The sequence below is a fragment of the Meles meles genome, chromosome 4 (genome assembly GCF_922984935.1).
Source record: "Meles meles chromosome 4, mMelMel3.1 paternal haplotype, whole genome shotgun sequence".
In the NCBI taxonomy this organism is placed as follows: Eukaryota; Metazoa; Chordata; class Mammalia; order Carnivora; family Mustelidae; genus Meles; species Meles meles.
In genome coordinates this window covers 96,258,243-96,278,356 of record NC_060069.1, presented here as the reverse complement: position 1 = coordinate 96,278,356, position 20,114 = coordinate 96,258,243, and the positions used below count along the sequence as shown (strand labels likewise).

At 41.6% G+C, this 20,114-nt stretch overlaps 1 protein-coding gene across 3 annotated transcripts in view; it reads right to left on the bottom strand.

Annotated features, from left to right (window-relative positions):
- GPR156 (G protein-coupled receptor 156) overlaps window positions 1-17,293 on the bottom strand; it is a 101,278-nt gene extending 83,985 nt beyond the window's left edge. For all 3 annotated transcript variants that reach the window (XM_046003582.1, XM_046003584.1, XM_046003586.1), the window contains exon 1: window positions 17,110-17,293. The gene's annotated coding sequence lies outside the window, so the exon portion shown is untranslated. The remainder of the gene's footprint in view (window positions 1-17,109) is intronic.
- Window positions 17,294-20,114: the final 2,821 nt, after the last annotated feature.

Below are 20,114 nucleotides of genomic sequence, written 5' to 3'. Positions count from 1 at the left end.
TTTCCCATCTATTAACTTTTTAAAAAAACAGCTCTATTGAGGTACACTGTCAATATTTTAAAATGTCAATTTGATAAATTTTGACATGTGTATACATCTGCAAAAACATTCTTGCTTTCAAAATAATGAACAGGTATTAACAGTTCCAATTTTGTTCCTTAAAAAAAAAGTTGTTTTGGCTATTCTAAATACTTCACATTTTCACATGAATTTTAGAATCAGGTTATCAATTTCTATAAGAAGAGCATCTGGGATTTTGATTGAGATTGCATTACATCTCTAGATGAATTCAGGGAATATCAACATCTAAACAATACTGAGCCATCTACCCCTTGTCTTAGCTCAACTGGTACAACAAACTGCCATAGACTGGTTGGCTTATAAACAACAGAAATTTGTTTCTCATGATCTTGGCAGAAGTCCAAGACAGATGGCAGACTTGTATCTTCACATGATCAAAAGAGAGTTACCTGGTTTTCTGGCCTCTTCTTATAAGGGCACTAATCCTATTTATATGGGCTTTATCGTCATGACCTAATTATCTCCCAAAGGCCCCATCTCTAAATACCATCACATTGAGGACTAGATTTCAAAAAATGAATTTCAGAGGGACACAAACATTCAATTCATACCATCCATGAACAAGGTCTATCTCTCCATTTATTTAGGTCCTCTTTCCTCAGAAAGGTTTTGTAGTTTTCAGTGTGTAGTTCTTGCATAAGTTTTTTTTTTTTTAAAGATTTTATTTATTTATTTGACAGACAAAGATCACAAGTAGGCAGAGAGGCAGGCAGAGAGAGAGGAGGAAGCAGGCTTCCCGTGGAGCAGAGAGCCCGATGCGGGGCTCGATCCCAGGACTCTGGGCTCATGACCCGAGCTGAAGGCAGAGGCTTTAACCCACTGAGCCACCCAGGTGCCCCATTCTTGCATAAGTTTTATCAGATATATCCCTAAGTATTTCATTTTTTATGCTATTATGATTTTTTACTTTCAGTTGTGATTGCTTAACACTATATATCTCCACAATTGATGTCTGTATATTGATATTATATTTTGCAACCATGCTAAACTTACTTAATAGTTCTAGTGGTTCTTTTATAGATTCCATTGAATTTTCTATATAGACGATCAGGTCACATGCAAATAAAGGCATTTTAACTTTTTCTCTAAACTGGATGCTTTTCATTTATTATTATTTCTTTTACCTTATTGTACTGGCTACGATCTCCAAGACAATGTTGAATAGAATGCGTAAGAGTAGTCATAATTGTCTTGTTCTTGATCTTAGGGAGAAAGTATTTGGTCTTTTATCACTAAATATAATGTGAGATGCAGGTTTTCCATAGAATCCCTTTATGAGTTAAGAAGTTTGTTTGTTTATTGAGATAGGAGTTTACTGAATACACTGCAAGGGAGCAGAGGCAGGACAGTAAAGGAGGCTGCCTGCCATGAGGCAGTGGGGGTGGGGGCTGTAGTGAAGAGGGAGACTGAAGAGGTGTGGGAATCTATGGACTCTTCCTGTGCCCAGTTTTAAGTATCCTGTTGGGTAGCTAGGGCTTATGGATATTTTGAGGTGGGTTGCCTAATGAACCTGTTTACATTCAGCCAGGAGGTCATTGTGGGCCTTTTTACCTTACTCAGATTTCCATTGCTTAAACCTGTTGCCTAAAAGTGGCCTCTACATTCTCCCTTGACAGATCAACAACAACAAATCTTTGGCATTTGGGTGAAGGTCTCATCTTCAGCTGCTTCATGCTGGATAGGGTGGGGGCACGCTGTCCCTACTTTAACTCGTCAGTCCATCCGGGGTTCTGCGCAGTTATAGACCAGAGCATGGTATTATAGTAACATGCTGACAGAAATGTGAGTGAAATTCGCTAGTGGCCAGGTCCATGGGATTTAGGGGAGGGGACCCTCTGATGGTATGGGCTGGGATCCTTGTTGAATCATAATTTGTATACGGAATTGTTACATTCAATAAGATGGGTAGGAATGTATTTTATCTGTAGATCAAGATGGTGGCTGGATCTGCAGGAACAAAGGAAAAAAGTGGGTGGTGGAACGCTGAAAGAAGCAAGGTGGCTGATAGTCAGCCAGTATCAGAAAAGGGTCCCAACTAAGTCCATAATGTGTGCGGATTCACCCTGGACAAAGCTTCCACTGGTAACTGCTGCACACTTTGGGAACAGAAGACCTCAGGATGTTGGAGTGGGAGATGAGAAGAAAGGGGTCCTTTGCCTTCACAGGCATGGGCAGTCTGACCTATTGACCACACGGGGAGCTGCCTTGGCTAGAGATCCTCAGTTGTCTAAGGAGTACTAGGGTTAGACCTCTGAAGGGCTGAAAAGAAAAAGGAGAGGGAGGGAAGGTTTCTTCCAAAGGGCAAGAGGGGAAATCCCTTACTCTTTCCAGCAAGGGCAGTCCCATTGGATCCCCCTAAGGCTTTGTAACCTCACTGAGGAGTAACCTCTGCTGGAGGTTTTCAGTTCCCCAAGGAACTAGACTAGTCAGTCTACCGAGGGAGAGTCCCAAGAAATTCCCAGAGAATCCAAGGACAGTTCTAGGCTGACAGAGGGTTCCTGTATGGGCTCCACCAAATGTGGGGGGACCCAATGGGGTGGAGGCTGGTGGTGTGGGTGGTGAAAGAATTCACCAAAGACAGAGCAAAGGAGACAGAAGTTTACTGAAAGCACTGCAAAGGAGCAGCAGGCAGGACGCAAAGGAGAGACTGCAAAGTTCTCTTCCATTTGTAGTTTGCTGAGACTTTCTTTAATAGATGTGGGCTTTCACGATATTTCTTGAATGAACTTTGGTAATTTGTCTTTTTCAAGGAATCTTTTTACTTTATCAATGTTGATAGGATTATTGGGATAAAGTTTTTATAATATCTGTAGAAGTTATACTGGTATTGCCTCTTTAATTCATAACATTAGTAAATAGTGCTTGCTCTCTTTTTATCCTATCCATCTCGCTAAAGGCTTATTGAGTATATTGATAGTCACAATTAATCAGCATTTGGTTTCATTGATCTCTACTGTTGTTTTGTTATCTATTCTATTGATTTCTGATCTGATAGTTATTACTTTCTAGTGCTTACTTTGGGTCTCATTTGCTCTTTTTGTGTAGTTTCTTAGGATGGAAGCTGAAACATTAATTTGAGACTTTTCTTCTTACAAACCTCAAGCACTATACATTTTCACCTAAGTACTGCTTTTGAAACATACTTCTCATTTTTCTTCAGTCCAAAATAATTTCTAATTTCCCTTTTGATTTCTTCTTTGACTCATGAGCAATTTTGAAGTGCATTATTTAGTTTCCAAATGTTATTGATTTCTTAACTAATTCTATTGTGGTTAAGAACATACTTTATATTACTTGAATCCTTTTAAATGTACTGAGGATTGTTCTATGACCTAGAATATGATCTATCTAAATGTTCTCCTTGAAAGGAATTAATATTTTGCTGTTGATAGGTATAGTGTTTCATAAAGATCAATGAGGTCCTGATGATTCTGTTGGCTCCTTCTTCCATATCTTTAATTATCTTCTGTCTTCTTGTTATATCCATTACTGAGAAAAAGCCAATGAAATTTTGGACTATGGAGGTGCCTGGGTGGCTTAGTAGGTTGAGCATCCAGCTCGTGATTTTGGTTCAGGTCATGATTTCAGGGTGGTAAAATGGAGCCCCAATTCCTGCTGAGTGTGGAGCCTGTCAGAGATTCTCTCTCTTCCTCTCCCTCTGCCCTCCCCCTGCTCTTGCTCTAAATAAAAGAAAAAATAAATAAAATCTTTCAAAAAAAAAAAAGAAATTCTAGACTACAATTATGAATTTGTCAATTGCTCTTTGAAGTCCTATCATTTCTACTTCATGTATTTTGAGGCATAAATGCTTAATATTGTTATGTCTTCTTGATGACTACTTTATCATTCAAGAAATGATTTTCTTTATTTATAGTAATATTCTTTGCTCTGCAATCTATATTTTGATTAGTGTGTTAGCATGGTAAATCTTTCCCATCATTTAATCTATTTGTATCATAATATATGAAGTGTGTTTCTTGTACCTAGTATATTGCTGGCTTTACTTTTTAAAAAAAATCCTACCGTTTTTAAAAAAAATCCTACCGTTTTTTAAAATCCTCAACCGTTAGTTGAGGTGTTGAGAGCATTTACATTTAAAGTAGTTACTGATATATTTAAGTTTAAATGTATTATGTTGCTATTGTTTTTTATTTATCTCATCTCTTCCTTGTTCCTTTTTTTTCATTTTCTGACTTCTCATAGGCAAATTGTTTCCATTTTATCTCTGTTGGCTTATTAACTATGCTTCTTTATTTTGTGATTGTTCTTGTGTTTGCAGATATGTCTTAGTTTGTCATAGTCTATCTTCAGATGATGCCATATCACTTCACATGTAGTATAACAATATACTTCCATATCTCCATTCTTAGCCTTTGTGCTCATTGTCGTACACTTCCTTTTACATATGCTATAAACCCCATAGTTTTTATTTTTCTTTAAGCTGTCAATTATATTTTAAAGGAGGTTTAAATCATAAGACAAATCATTATGTAGTTACATCTGTGTTTTTTTTTAATAGATCCATATTTCCTGATATCATTTCCTTCTTCTGGAAGAACTTCCTTTATCATTTCTTGTAGTGCACATTTGTGAGGGATGAATTCTTTCAGCTTATATATATGTGAAAAAGGTTTTATTTTGCCTTTGTTTTGAAAGGTACTTTCACTGGGCATAGAATTCTATGTTGAAAGGTTTGAGTTTTTTCCGAGTACTTTAAAGATGTTGTTCCACGGGGAGCCTGGGTGGCTCAGTGGGTTAAGGCCCTGCCTTCAGCTCAGGTCATAATCTCAGGGTCCTGGGATTGAGTCCCGCATCGGGCTCTCTGCTTAGCGGGGGGCCTGCTTACTCCTCTCTCTCTGCCTGCCTCTCTGCCTACTTGTGATCTTTGTCTGTCAAATAAATAAATAAAATCTTAAAAAAAAAAAAAGATGTTCTACTGATTTTTTTGTTTGCATTGTTTCTGAGGAGAAATCACTGCTATCCTTATCTTTGTTGAAAATGTTTTACTCGTTATCTCTTCAAATATTTTTCTGTGCCCTCTAGGGTCATTATAACTACACATAATACTAGTTTATTCCTCTAAATATTCTTGAACATTGTTCTGGGATACCCTCAGAGTTATTAGCTTTTCTAATATGACTATTGGGAACAGGCACTATTCCCAGCCCTGTATGAGCAGCAAGTTACTGCTCCCTCTAATCCTTTTGAGTGGTTCTTTTTCCATCTCTAGGTAGTTTCCTTATAGGCCTGTGTTGACCAGGATTCAGTTTCATACTTGGTGTACTTTGTGAGGATCTCTGAAATTCTCCACTTTGATACTCTGTCCTGTAAACTCCAGCTGCCTTCATCTCCCTGGACTTGAAACTGTCTTCTCAACTCAAGGAGTCTGCCTTCTCTCTTTTTGCACCATATGCTGGAAACTGTATCTTTATAGGCCTGCTTTTGTTTTGTTTTGTTTTTATATTTTAAATTTATTTTTTCAGCGTAACAGTATTCATTGTTTTTGCACAACACCCAGTGCTCCATGCAATACGTGCCCTCCCTATTACCCACCACCTGTTCCCCCAACCTCCCACCCCCGACCCTTCAAAACCCTCAGGTTGTTTTTCAGAGTCCATAGTCTCTTATGGTTCGCCTCCCCTTCCAATTTTTTTTTATCTCACTGAATATCAGAAACCCTTTAATAAAAATATAGTAGTTCTGGATCATTTCCTTTTCTCCAATGAATATGTTATTTTGCTTCTGTTAGGGTGCTAGAATAAAAACAGATTACTTTAATCAGTGAAACTAATCAGTGACTGATCTGATTGGGAATTAGATTTCAATTTCAATATGACCAGGTCTATTTCTGGGCTAACTACTAGACATAGTTTTTTAGAAGTCCCAACTGAAAGCTTAGGATATTTGTATTAGTCAGGTCCTCCAGAGAAACAGAACCAGTAATTTATGTATCAATAAGAGATTTATTATAAGGTTCTGTGGCTCATGGAATTAAGGAGGCTGAGAAATTCTGTGATCAGCTGTCTGCAAGCTGGAGACCCAGGAAAGCTGGAAGTATAGTTTGAAGGCCTGTGAGCCAGAAAGTTGACAGTGTAGGTGTCAGCCCAAGTGTGAAGGCCTGAGAACCAAGAGCACCAAGGACAGTAGAAAATCAATGTCCCAGCTCAAACTGTGAGGGAGAGAAATTTCAACCTTCCTCTGCCATTTTGCTCTGTGCTACTTATAAACTGGTGAACAACTTGGAAGGGAAATTGTTCAGATCGTTGGGCTAATTCTCTTTCTCTCTTCTTTCCAAAATCAGATCTCTCATCAGACTGTAGAATGTTATGCATAGCTTTTCTGGATCTTAGCAGCTGCTTTTGGTTTAGGGTTAGCTCCTCCTCACCTGCTTCTTAGTAAATAGTAAATGTCTCAAGGGAAAAACAACCTAGTATGTGAGGGCACTCACTGAGTTTCTCTATGAGCTCTTAGCTCTCAAGTTCTAGTTGCCTTAGTAGGTCTTTTTTGAACTCAACTCAATTTTTAAAATCTGGGTGACTCAGTCAGTTAAACATCTGACTTCTCATTTTGGCTCAGGTCATGATCTCAAGGTCATGAGACTGAGCCCCATGCTGGGCTCCACATTCAGCAGAAGTTTATTTGTTTCTAAAACAAATAAATAATACATCTTTTAAAAATATATCTATAAAAAATTAAATTTAGCTATTGCGGATGTCCTCTATGGGAGCAGAAGTCTTCTACATGCACGTGCTTAATGTCTTAATTAAGCTTAATGCTTAATGTCTTACTTTTTTTTTTTTTAGTGACAGGACCAAACTGTTTAAAGATAATCTTTATAGACACAAATGACAGTGAAAACAGTATAAGATATAACTACCCTTACTATTAACTATGAGACCAATTAAGATACATTATAGAATTCCTAAGTTATAAAAGACAAACCTATTATAGGGACTGGTTTTACTATCATTATTACTGGTCAGTGTGTATTTGAAAATTAAAAGTTTCTATAAAAGTATGTATTAACAGAAAGGCTAATGCTTATTCTACAGGTGTATACATGTTCAAACTAAAGTTAAACTTTCTCCTTAGACATTCATTGCAATAACTTCCATGCTGGTATTCTTTTCCTCCTTTAGTTTCCAGTCTAGGACATAGAAATCCATTTCAAAGCTATTGAGTAAAAGTTAGCATGTGTTATGGGTGCCAATAGCAAAATGTGTGCTATAGAACTTCCTCATTACTTTCCCTCTATTAGCTAACGTTTGCATTCTGAACATAGACTCACAACTGCGTTTCTAAAAAGAATTAGAGATCACAGATTTCTATAAAGTGTCTATGAGCTCATAAGTCCCTGGTCATACAGCAACCTTTATCTGAGGATTTTAAGATCTCATTTAGTTCTTACTATTTTATTAGTTTGCATTTTGTATTTCACTTGTTTGTACGCACTAGCTTCCCTTCATGCTTCTTTGTTATTTTTCCCTAGCCCCGGTGTAGTGGGAATCCCACTCCTCTCTAGTTTGGTGGACCAGATTACAGTTTTAGATCCAAACAAGAGCAAAAGTAAATATGAGAACCACGAAGTGCTGGGAAGTTCACTTCTAATACCACGTTTGTTAAAATCATTTGTTTAAAAATGTTCACATCTGTTGCTTGGCACTGATCCTTAAGCTTCAAGCCTTCTTAACTAATTATCCTCATGTCAAGTAATCAGTTGTAGTTGATTGACTATATACGCATAAAACTCCCAAATCTAAGTCCCTCAAAATAGAGGGAAACAACTGGGATTGAATTAAAGAACTTTTCTCAATTCCACTATTAAAGGAAAGGCATTAAAAAAATAAAGAAAAGGCATAAAAGGGAACAAAGCAGATATGGTGTTGTGAGAAAGCATTGTAAGAGCTTATTTTCTCTGAAATCCTGCCCTCCCCCCCGACCTGCAACTGATCACGCTGCTCTTGCCACAGATGAAGACCATGTATAATTCCACAGCACGGAATAAATGAGCAAGGGGAACTGTAAACAGTCTGTGCAACCAGAAGCAATAGAGACACAATGCAAGCAAGACACTGTAGACCCCGTTTCCCACTGAGCTAATATAATCCACACTTGGCAAGGAGGAATTCTCACTGCAGGGCTTTCCTGCCTAAAGACACAGGTTCCCCTGGAGAAAGGCGGTGGGAGAGGGGAGAGGAAGACAAAAGAAGTGAGGGAAACGATTGCTGTAGGGGAGACCCACAGTGAGAAGTAAAATTGTGTGTATTCCCTCTGCCCGAGAAAAGCCAGTTTAGGAGCTCTTTCTATGGAAATGGAAACCAAAGTGTAAGGATGAATGTAAGATGTTCACTGTGGCATAATTCATTGTATAAAAAAAAAAGCTGGAGGGAAAACTGTAATAGCTATCAATACAGAAATAATGGGAAAAATTATGGAAAGTCTACAAAGAAGTATTAAGTAGCTATTAAAAATAAGAAATTGGATCAATTAGACTTATATGTAGAATAATGTACATAGCGTAACAAATAAAATGAAAAAAATAACAGTGAATGGTATTATATGATCTCATTTACATATGAAATAGAAAATAACTACATATTTGTTTGAACATAAAAAAGGAGTGAAGGAATTCACACTTAAATTTTAATAGTGCATCTGTCAGGAAGATGGAGGAGGAGAGGAAGTGGAGATTAAAAATATTTTCTTTATAGACAACTGTCTTACTAGACTTGTTACAATGAATGTGTACTGCTTTTATAATTAAAAAATGTCATAAAAATATAAAAAGGATTTATTGACTTTATAATTACAAGCAGTGCCAGACCCCAGAGTTCAGTGGGATGTGTAGTTCTCTGGCATTTGCTTTAAATTGATCCTGGTGGGCAGAGGTAAATAGTAACTTCTGCTCTCGAAGACAGGCCTCTCCTTGTGTCCCCCAACAACACCCAATTAAAGCATAGATTCGATAGTGTCCCTGGAGAGGGCGGGTGGCTGTGAAATGAAAACTATAGGTACCCCTCCAAAGCCTGAGCTTCCCAAGGCGCTGCCTGAGCCAGTGAGCAGCCGGCAGATGCACAGATGAGAATAGAACAGGCTTTTGTATGGAAAAACCCCACTACTCCAACTCCTGACAGCATTTGTTGGCTCCTGTTCCAAACTTCAGAGAATAGATGCACAAGGCTGGCCCAGCCTCTGCAGGGATCAATGTTACACTCTGTGGGAAAGAGGCTGCTGCCCAGTTTTGAAGCATCCCGTGTTAGCACTTTGGGGAATGTTTCTTTGAGTACCACTGGAAGTTAGTTGTGGGCCTTCCAATTGTTACCCACAGGATAGAATGAAGGCCCTGGAGGAGTGATGCTGGCTCAGTATTTGCATTTGGTTTCATGCTGATAGAAGCTTCCAGAGCTTTTGAGGGGTAATAGATATATGATATTCAATAATAAAGAAAATAATGTGCAGAAGCTAGCAGCCTGTGAAGAATTAACTTTTTTGATCATTCATTCATCTTTCAACATCTTTTCTCTTCTTGTACAATCCTACTGTCCTCCACAGGAAAAGAGGAAAAGGCCTCTTTTCCTCCCTAGTTAACCTCTTTAATAGATTTTTAAAAAAGATTTTATTTATTTGACAGACAGAGATCACAAGTAGGCAGAGAAGCAGGCAGAGAGAGAGAGAAGGAAGCAGGCTCCCTGCTGAGCAGAGAGCCTGATGCAGGGCTCAGTCCCAGGACCCTGGGATCATGACCTGAGCCGAAGGCAGAGGCTTTAACCCACGCCACCCAGGAGTCCCTTTAATAGATTTTTATTCAATGTTTTCCTGATTATCATAGAAATGCTAGAGAGTTTATGGAAAATATGGTTACATTTTTTAAAAAAGTAATCACTTAGAATCCTACTGCTGACAATATTTTAGAATACTTTCTTTTTGTCTTTATACTTACTTTTTCTTTTTAATTCTTTATTTAAATTCAATTTAGTTAACATATACTGTATTATTAGTTTCAGGGGTAGAATTTAGTGATTCATTAGTTGCATCATTACATCAAGTACCTTGATGTACCTTCCTTAATCAAGTACCTTCCTTAATGCCCATCATCCCCCTACCTACCTCTCCTCCAGCAGCCCTCAGTTTGTTTCCTAGAGTTAAGAGTCTCTTACGGTTTTCCTCACTCTCTATTTTCATCTTATTTTATTTTTCCATCCTTTCTAAAGCAGGTCTGTGTGTAGCTTCACAAGTGTAGATGACTGTCTCACATAGATACCTAATATTATAAATAAATATGAGAGAATATGTGGAAGAGGAAAAGGGTTTGGGCAGTGTGCTGCTGTTGTCGTCTGCACAATTGTGTGGTTATGTGTTCTGGTGTGTCAAGCTGGTATTCATATTCCTCAGACTAACTGTGACAACAGCCTTCATGCCTCAGCCCTGCTTTTCTCCTTACAGTTGCCTTGGAACTCAGCAATATTTGCATGGAAAAATCCCCTTGGGTAGTTATTGGATCTTCTTTCATCCCAGTTTTTCACTTGCAGATAGTAGAGTACATAGGATCCCAGCAGGCCACTATTCTCTTCCCTTCCCTATCTCTTGATATTACCATTTCTGCTCCCTCTTTATTGGATCTTCTGGGCTTATCCTAACAGCATCCAAAAGCAGGCAGCCATCACCAGCCTGGACACCATCAGAGAATCATCAAAATGCCCATTTGGAAAAGACACTCAATTAAGCATGCATTCTGTTCATATGTTCAGAGTAAATACTATAGCTAATGTGGCCTTTGGGAGACTCCACTTCATGGAAAAAAACCAGGAATATATCAGATTAAAGGCAAGAAGAATCTTGTTGGTCTAGAGTCTTGCTTGTCCAATACTTTAGACACTTACCACACCGTCAGTCCAGGCCACATCTTCAGGCCCTTACCATTTCCCTAGTTAAGACACCTGCTTTTGTCTTCTCTCCCCAGGTCTCCCCAGTTACCCGTGGAGAATCAGGATGAATAGGTGGCAATGCCAACTGACTGTCTGACATTCCAACACAGACAGATGGCAGTGGGAAAGCCCAGAGCACCATTCCTTGGGTGTTCCCATTTCCCTCTGGAACAGGTACCTATGACAGCAAGAGAGCAATTCCAAGCAACAAAACCCTGGGCAGAATCTTGGAGTTTCTCTACAAGGCCCTCCCATGCTCTTCCTTGTCCTCATACCAAGAAATCACTTCTCTCCATCAGAACTCCAGAGCTTCCTGCTAATCTATATCTATGCAAAGCTCCCACTGCAGAACTGAAAACTGAATTCCTCTGAGGAATTCTTCTTCCATCACTTCTACAATGAGTTCTTCCTTATCACAAACATCATAAAGTACAGATGCTGATAGGCTTAACACCCCTATCTCCCTCCCTATTTACATGACAAACTAAAAAGGCAACATCCTGGGGACACTTTTAAATAGGAACTTACAATATGAAGGGAGAACACAGGTGGAAAGGGGCCAGGCAGTTCAGCCTATAGGTTATCAATCTGCATGACCTCCACCTTCTACTGTCAGTTGCCCCTCTGGTCACTGCCCAGTAGCCCAGTCAAAGCAAGCCTGAGTTCTTCAGTGATGGTCTGACAGCCTCACTGCTGGGTCCTCTGTTGCTTGGCAACCCACATCTTCAGTACACCAACCCAGACTTGGGTTCGGGTATTAAATGGGTACTCAGACCCTCTCACCTGGCCCTACGAAGCAAAGTGGTCACGGGGAAGAGCAAGGATGCAGCACACAGTCTACAAATTGAATTTGAGTTGGCACATTCTGAGTATATACGAGGCAAGAAGATAGTTGGTGAGAACTGTTTCTGGTCAATCCTAGGAGTATATTGAATGCATCTATTCTACCTCCACATCTCTAGGCTGAACTGGACACAGCCAAATATTCTGGAAGCACCTTGGACATAAACAGACCTCAAGGCCTTGCTTGGGTTGGATGCACTTCCCAGGAATTGCTTAAATTTTGACCCAGTCTCTGGTCAAAAATTACACGGTTTCCTACAACAAACAGACTGAAGTCCAAACTCTTGTGTTCCCGACAAGCTGGCCTATAGCTCTCATGCTTTATCTCTTACGGCAAACCTGCCCTGACCTGACCCTCCTCGCCTCTTCACCTCACTCAAGCCACACCAGCACTCTGGCCCTGGCTCAAACACCCAATACTGAATACCAGCTCTAGTTACTCTCTTTGAGGGGATGTTCTTCCACACTACAGCTGCCAGTCAAAGCACCACACCTCCTCCCGAGCTCTACTCAAAAGACCACTTCTTCCTTGGAGGAAAATAACAGTCACTCCTGAAATAGCTAGTTCTCTGCTCTCCACCTGGAAACCCTGGCTGGCCTCCACGCCTTCCCCACAGTTTCATAACAGGTGTGATAATTATAGCACTCAGTATTGTTGTCATGTATAAGGCCTGTCTACATCAGTGTCAAAGGGACTATGTCTTTTATAGGCCGGTTCCTTCATGCTTCCATCTGGAATGAATGCATCCCACCTTCATTAATTCTTCCTCACCTCTAACAGGTTCTTTGCACAACCCCTTCTGGGTTCACACCTTTAGCAGTGCTCTATTAACAGGTCTTTCTTTTTTGCAATCCATTTTCTTCAACACACACCCTCTTTCTCTTGATCCAGACATTACTAATACCCATTTTTCTGTTTGCTCATCCTTCCCTCCCAGCAAAGCAGGGTACACTGCATGGTGGGGTTCAATAACATGGGATATTCTCTGGCTGTATCATCTATCTCTGAGTACCTCATGATTATGATAAGTGCCTCAGAAAAACACCTTGAGAAGTCTAGATGGAAACCAATGCCCCATGGAAACACATAAATATTTTATCAGGCTCTGAACAAGACTCTTGCTCATAAATATTTAAACTCCTTGGTCGCATAATGTTCAGTGGCTGATTAGAGTCAACTTGTACTGAGGTGGGGAGCTGAGAGGAAGAAGGAATACAACAGCAATGATAGCAAGCATTCTACAGAGTTACTTTTAAGGATCTAAGAACACTGAAAATCCTCCTGAGGTCTCCCCAATTTTCACAGACATTCATTTTCCAAGTGCTCTCCCTCTGAAGTGGAAGGCTGGTCAGTGCCCATTGAGTGGTCTTAAAGAAGGCACTCACTGGACTGCAGGCAGGCTGCTACTGCATCACAGACCCAGTAACCTTGTCATACTTCTCTCAGTACTGGTGGCACAAAGAAGATTTTCAAATTAAGTACACAGGACTCAAGATGAGGCAGACCCTGTAAGAATGTTCATGGCAGCTTTATTTAAAATAGCCGCAAACTGGAAATAACCCAAGTGCCCATCAGTAAGAGAATGGGTAAGCACAAGGTAGATAGTCGTATGAAGGAATATGATCTTGTAATAAAAAGAAATGAACAACAGATACACTCAACAGCATGGATGAATCTCAGACATCATATTGAGCAAAACAAAGTCAAATGCAAAAGTATGTCAGAGTGAATGCATTTATATGGATGTTTAAGAATGCAAAACAAATCTACGAAGATAGGAGTCATAACAAAGTCTGCTTCTGGATGGTAGGGATGACCAGAAAGAGATATTGGGGAAATTTCTGGGTTTTTGCTTTTTTTTCTTTTAAATCTTGTTTGGAATGTGCATTTGTCAAAACTGGCAGAACTTCTAGCACAGGATTCAGCTTCAAAACACCATGGGGGGGGGGGTGGCACCTGGGTAGCTCAGTGGGTTAAGTGTTTGTCTTCGGCTCAGGTCATGATACCAAGGTCCTAGGATCGAGCCCCAAATCCGTTGGGCTCCCTGCTCAATGGGGTGACTGCCTCTTCCTCTCTTTTCCACTTGTGTTCTCTCTCACTATCTCTGTCTTTCTCTCAAATAAATAAATAAATAAAATCTTTAAAAAAGATGAGCTAGGGACAGCTGGGTGGCTCAGTTGGTTAAGCAGCTGCCTTCAGCTCAGGTCATGATCCCAGCGTCCTGGGATCGAGTCCCACATTGGGCTCCTTGCTCGGCAGGGAGCCTGCTTCTCCCTCTGCCTCTGCCTGCCACTCTGTTTGCCTGTGCTCGCTCGCTCTCTCTCTCTCTCTGACAAATAAATAAAATCTTAAAAAAAATAAAACAATAAATAAAAAAGAAGCGCTATGAGGATAAAAGAGGCCACTAATCTCCAGGATCATCATTAACCTATAAATTATTGATTGACCCAAATTACCTAAAAAGACTTCTAGTATTTTACCAAGGGTTCTGGACCTTTATGGGAGTTAGTGCCTTGTTAGTGACTTGTAATTAAGTGTCACTTAATTACCTAATTAATTCAATAATTATTTATTAATCACTTATAATATGCCAAACAGGAACACGGCGATGAACACAACAAAAAATTTCTTGTCCTTATGGACCTGACATTTGAGTGGGGGCATATTGGACAATTAACAAAGAAACAGTTATATAATGCCAGACAATGATAAAGCAATGAAGAAATAAAGCAGGGTCAGAGGACAGGGCGTGAGTGACAAAGGCACGTTTTGGATCAGGTGGTCAGGGAAGGCCTGATCAAGGAGGTCCCGTCTGAAAAAGATCTGAATGAATTAAGGACAGAAGCAGTGCAAGTATCTGAGGGAAGTGTTCAGGCAGAAGGAAGAACAAGAGAGGGAAGAGTGACAGACTATGAGGTCAGACAGGCCAGATTGCATAAGGCTTTGAAAGGTAAACCCTGGAAGAAAGTGGATTTTATTTAAAGTGTGAAGAGAACCATTAGAGAGTGTTAAGCAGGGCAGTAATATAACCCAACTGATGTATGAAGAATGGGAAAAGAAGGAAATTAAGACATCTGCCCAATTCCTAGGGAAGAGTCAGAATAAGATCCAGATTTTTCCCTCTTCGAAATCTTAACCTTTACACATCTATTTCTTTTTAAAAAAAATATTTATTTATTTTAGAGAGAGAGAGCACAAGTGGGGCAGGACAGAGGGAAAGGGAGAGAGACTCTCAAGCAGACTTTCTGCTGAGGGCAGAGCACGACTTGGGGCTCGATCTCATGACCCTGAGATCATGACCTGAGCTGAAACCAAGAGTCAGACACTTATCTGACTGCACCACCCAGGTGCCCCCACACATCTTTTTCTTAACCACCTTCTGATTCAAGCTTTGTCTGGAGCCAGATCACATATTTCTGGATTTCAAACTCTGATAAAGAAGTTTATACCTCAAGATAAAAAATTGAGGTAGGTAACTTCTCTGTATGTTGGAAAATTTTCCATAATAAACTGTTCTAGTTAAAGAAAGGAGAAGTTGGGGTTTGCATCCTTTATCAGGCAAAATTAATCAGCAACTAAATATGAATGTTATAATTCTCAACAAATTTCTGTAAAATAAAGGTTCTGATTTTTAACTAAATGTGGAACATTCCTTCCAATCGTTTCAAATCCAACTTCTCTGCCCAAGTGAGTCCATGTTCCACTGTCTCTGGCAAGTCAGAGCCTTGGTGCTTCTTTCTTCTCTTCCTGCTGCTCCCAATGACTTTCTGAAAACCTACAAGCCAGTACCATTAAATGTGAATTTGTGGGGGTGGGAGGGCAAACTCCTTCAACCCCATCTGGAAATGCCCTTATGTTCAGACAACACAAAGGAAACATTAAAATCCTCAGCAGGAAACAAACTGTAAGCATCTATTGTCTTCCCCAGAGAATCTCCTTCCCTTAATCATTATTTTCCCTCTTTTGAGAGCCTTCTAGTCTGGAAGTCTGTGGCCTCATCCCCTTCACCCCTAAGATTCCCCTAGGCCACAATTCTGCTTTCACTAGACTTGACTTTCTCTATCCCCAGGCTACCATAACTCAGCCTCTGACCAGGTTCAACTTAGACTTTATTGAGGGAGAGGGGGAAGCTAAAAGCTGGTGGTAGAAGAGGAGGTGAAATACAGGGAGCACTCCAGAGACAATGGTGGCCCTGAAGTGGAATTAGACTGCCAAAATGGAGACCTGAGAGCCCCCACCCCCACACTTCCAGAACCACAACTCAAGTAAAGCCTGCCAATGCATTTTATTCTCCAGACTCAAATGGACTTGCTGCTACCCAAGCCCACAAGAAGGCCTTCTGTGCTGAATATCACCATTGATGGAGAAAAATTAATTTTCCTTTGCAGGCCTTGCTACCTAATACGACTACTCAACAATTTTTCCAGCTTTTAATCTATACCCGAAAATGTTTTGCTTTTACTTAGGGATGCCATAATTTAAGTCCTCTACCAAGAAAGACATTTCATTACAGGCTAGGATATAATTTGCCTGCTATTCATGCATGCTTGTACCTAGAAAACCAACAAAGGGAAGAGTAAGCGCATGCCATGACCTCTCTCCCCACAGGTTTCTATTCTGCAATGTTAACAAAACTCAACTTTCAAAACAAGGTTCATCTTGTAGAACTAAGTATACTTAGTTATACACCATTCAAACATCGAGTTCTAAGAAGTGGCCTCTAGGTAAGTTGGAAACGGGCGCTGGTTGGGGTACAAGGATGCTGCAGTTCCCGGGCGATTCTTCTCTGCCCAGAACAAGGCATTTTGACAGGCAATGAAACCTTCTCTGGGACACTCCCGGTGAGGGAGCCCATCCCCTCCGCCAGCCACCCTGCACCCCGGGGTGAACGCTGGGAGACAAGCTCCGTGGGGAGGCTGTGGAAAACTGTTCCAGGGTCCCTCAATTTCAGCAGCGTGTCGCCCACTGAACAAAACTGAACAGCCGCAGCCCCCCTGCCCACCAAAGACCAGTACCCTCCCCTCTCCTCTCAAGAAGTTGCCGCCGGCGCTCCCGGTGAGCGACTTCGGGCTCGCCTCCAGTTCCGAAGACAGCTTCTTAACCGTTTCCAAAGAAACCGCCCAGATTCTGGAAAGGAGAGCAAGCCCTTCCCCTTTCCACTTCTCGCATGTAAGTGTTTGATGTTTTGTGGATACATAGTGTCCACAGAGAGGTGCTACAAAATCCCGAATTTGGGATCCTCGAGGGCGCGCTGCTCACCTCACCAGGTCTCCGACCGCCGAGAAGCGCCAAGCCCGCGTCTGGGGGCGGGATGCTCGCGGTCCCCGGGTCTCTCGCGGGTTCGCCGGGCTAGAAAGGACCTGGAGGGACTGGGGGCAGGGCAAGAGCCAGGGCCCGGGCGGGCCGCCGCGCCCATCGCCGCGCCGGGGGCCGGGCGTGGAGGCGGCGGGACGTCGGCGCCTGCCTCTGTGGTCTGCGCGGGGCGCGCGCTGCCCTCCCCGGCCGCCTACGGCCCGGGCGCTGCCGGGGCCGCGCCTCCCGCTCCTCCCCTGGCGCCGCCCCGCGTGGCGCGCCGGCCTGCCTGCTCAGCCAGGGAGGCCCGCACCGCCGGGGCATGCGGACCCACACACCCTATGCGCCGCGCTCTCCGTAGACGCGCGGCTGCAGGGGCAGTCCCGCCTCCGGCTGCCGGGCCCCGAGACCCTGCGCCCGCCGGAGACTTGCCCTCTGCGCCCCGGCCCAGCGGGCGGGGTCCAAACTGGCCAGGAACAGGCTGGAAGGTTTCCACGGGAAAGTTCCTTTTTTATTTCTGGGGTGGAGTCACGAAGTCGTGTGCTTATTTTATGCTCTCTAGGTTTTCCAAATCTTTACGTTGAGTTCGTACATATTTTTTTTTTAAAGTTTTTTTTATTTATTTATTTGACAGAGAGATCACAAGTAGGCAGAGAGGCAGGCAGAGAGAGAGGAGGAAGCAGGCTCCCTGCGGAGCAGAGAACCCGATGCGGGGCTCGATCCCAGGACCCTGAGATCATGACCTGAGCCGAAGGCAGCGGCTTAATCCACTGAGCCACCCAGGCGCCCCGAGTTCGTACATATTTTATAATCAGAAAGACAGGGCGTTACTTTTTCCAGAAATGCTAAAAGGAAACCACAAACGAGATGTCCATCCATTCAAAGACGTGTAAGCCTCCGTGCTTAAGACACCCTGAAGAAGTCATTGGTTGGGAGATCTGGAAAGGGTCTCGGGAATCTGTTTAGACTTTTCATATTTCCATTTATTCTATTTTAAAAATCTCAGACGTATTTATGCTGGTTGGGAAATGCCACACGTTTATGAGTGCCTTGAGGAAACCCTTGGCTGGCCAGGGGACGAGGGAGGAAAGCCAGGTGGGGCCGCTCCCACCCCAACCAGACGGTGGCGACATTCCTAGATGTCTCATACATGAAGTTAATTACCCAGAAGAATTCTTTTCACAGGAAGGGTTCTACCCAAGAGGAAAATAAGAGGAAACACGGATAGCCAAGGGTTATCTCAATGCAGTTGAGCAAAAAGTCGGATTGCCTAAGAACAAGAACTATGTCTGAGATTTTATTCAGGATTCTTTCTGGAGTTCTCATTCCACAGCTCCTGATGCTTTCATTTGGAACACGAAGAAACTGAGGAGGACCCATTTGATCCTCTTCCTTGGGTGTTGCTATAGTTAAGAAGGCTTTTGGGTTCATCTTTTCCTTAGGACAGAGGACTTCAGAGACTAGAACTAGGTCTTTGGTTCTATAGTTCTACATTGAGGATGTCTTTCTGATCTCTGTGGGACTTTAATTTTACCTCATAATTTCTCTATGCTTTTAACTCATCATTCTCACCATTCCCTCTACATTCTGCAAGATATTGCAGTCTTTCTTTGAATGTGGCTCCCACCTCCAATCCCAGCGTTCTCTTTCTCAGAATGTAGTATTCCCAACCCCTCACTTCCAGGCCCAGAAGGTTTTCCATCTTCCACCAAGGCCTACCCTATTTACCTCAGATTGGTTTCTGGAATCTTTCCCCTCCCCTGCGTCCCCACACTGGTGCTCTTGTCAGACGTTTATTACAAATCTTGGTTTGAATCATTTTAATAGTTTCCTAACTGGTTTTCTTGCCTCCTTTCTCTCCTCACTCCCAACAAAGACCTAAGAATGCCACTCTCCTGACAGTACTTTCCTCCTACCTTTACCCCACCCCCAACACACAAACTTGCAGTAACTCCCCTCTGCAACTGGAATATAAACTACTTTCGCAATCCCTCTGTCCACTCAGCACCTGTGTTTGTTATACTAAACTAGGTCAATTGCTATTCTTTGAATGTCCCTTAGGTTTTTAATGTCCCTGTTTATTTTGCTCAGTCTCCCCTTATCCCATATTTCCCTTTATCCTCATCTTTGCCAGTTGAATTTCTCCCAAGCCTTCCTGATCCAACCCAACTGCCTACTGCTTTAAGGAAGTCCTTCCAGATCTTCCCTGTCATAGCTGTGTGATCAATTAATGTCTATCCCATGCTCTGTGTTTCTGTTACAGCACTAAGTTCACCTGTATGTTACAGCTGGTCGTGTCCTCCGGTCTCCTCACTGTCAGGACCTGCAAGGCAAGGTATATTTCTGACTCATCTTCATCCCCCATAGCAATTGGCCACACACACATTTTAAAATAAATAATTATTCTTTGGGTGCATAAAAACTTAGTGCTTATTGTAAAAGTTCAAGTGCATAAAAGTATCAGGAAGGAAATAAACCCCCATACCCTGAAATAACCACTGTCAGTATTTCATTGATCATATATTCATGCATCTCTTTATGCACGTGTCCATCTATATATGTCCACGTGGGATTATTTCATGTGGGTTGTGTTTTCTTTCAGACCCACTCTTTTTAACTTTTTTCTTACCTGACTCTCCCCCTCACTACTGTCCCTTACTCTCAGCTATTTAAAAAGTTAAGCATGTGAACACAACTTCATATATGTACAGTTGTTTTTGTTTTTTATTTATTTTACAAAATGAGGTATCTCAGTGTATATACTTCTCTGCTTCTTGTTTTTCTCATGAAATAATACATCTTAAAAATCTTTTCAACTCAACTAGTATTGCTTTAATTCATTTATTTTAGAGAATGCATAATGTTTTAGATATACCAAAATTTATTCACAGGTTCATCTATTCATGGCAAAGTCTTTTTTTTTTTTTAAATTGCTACTGCCATGAGTGTTTCGATAAGCATCTTTATATGTA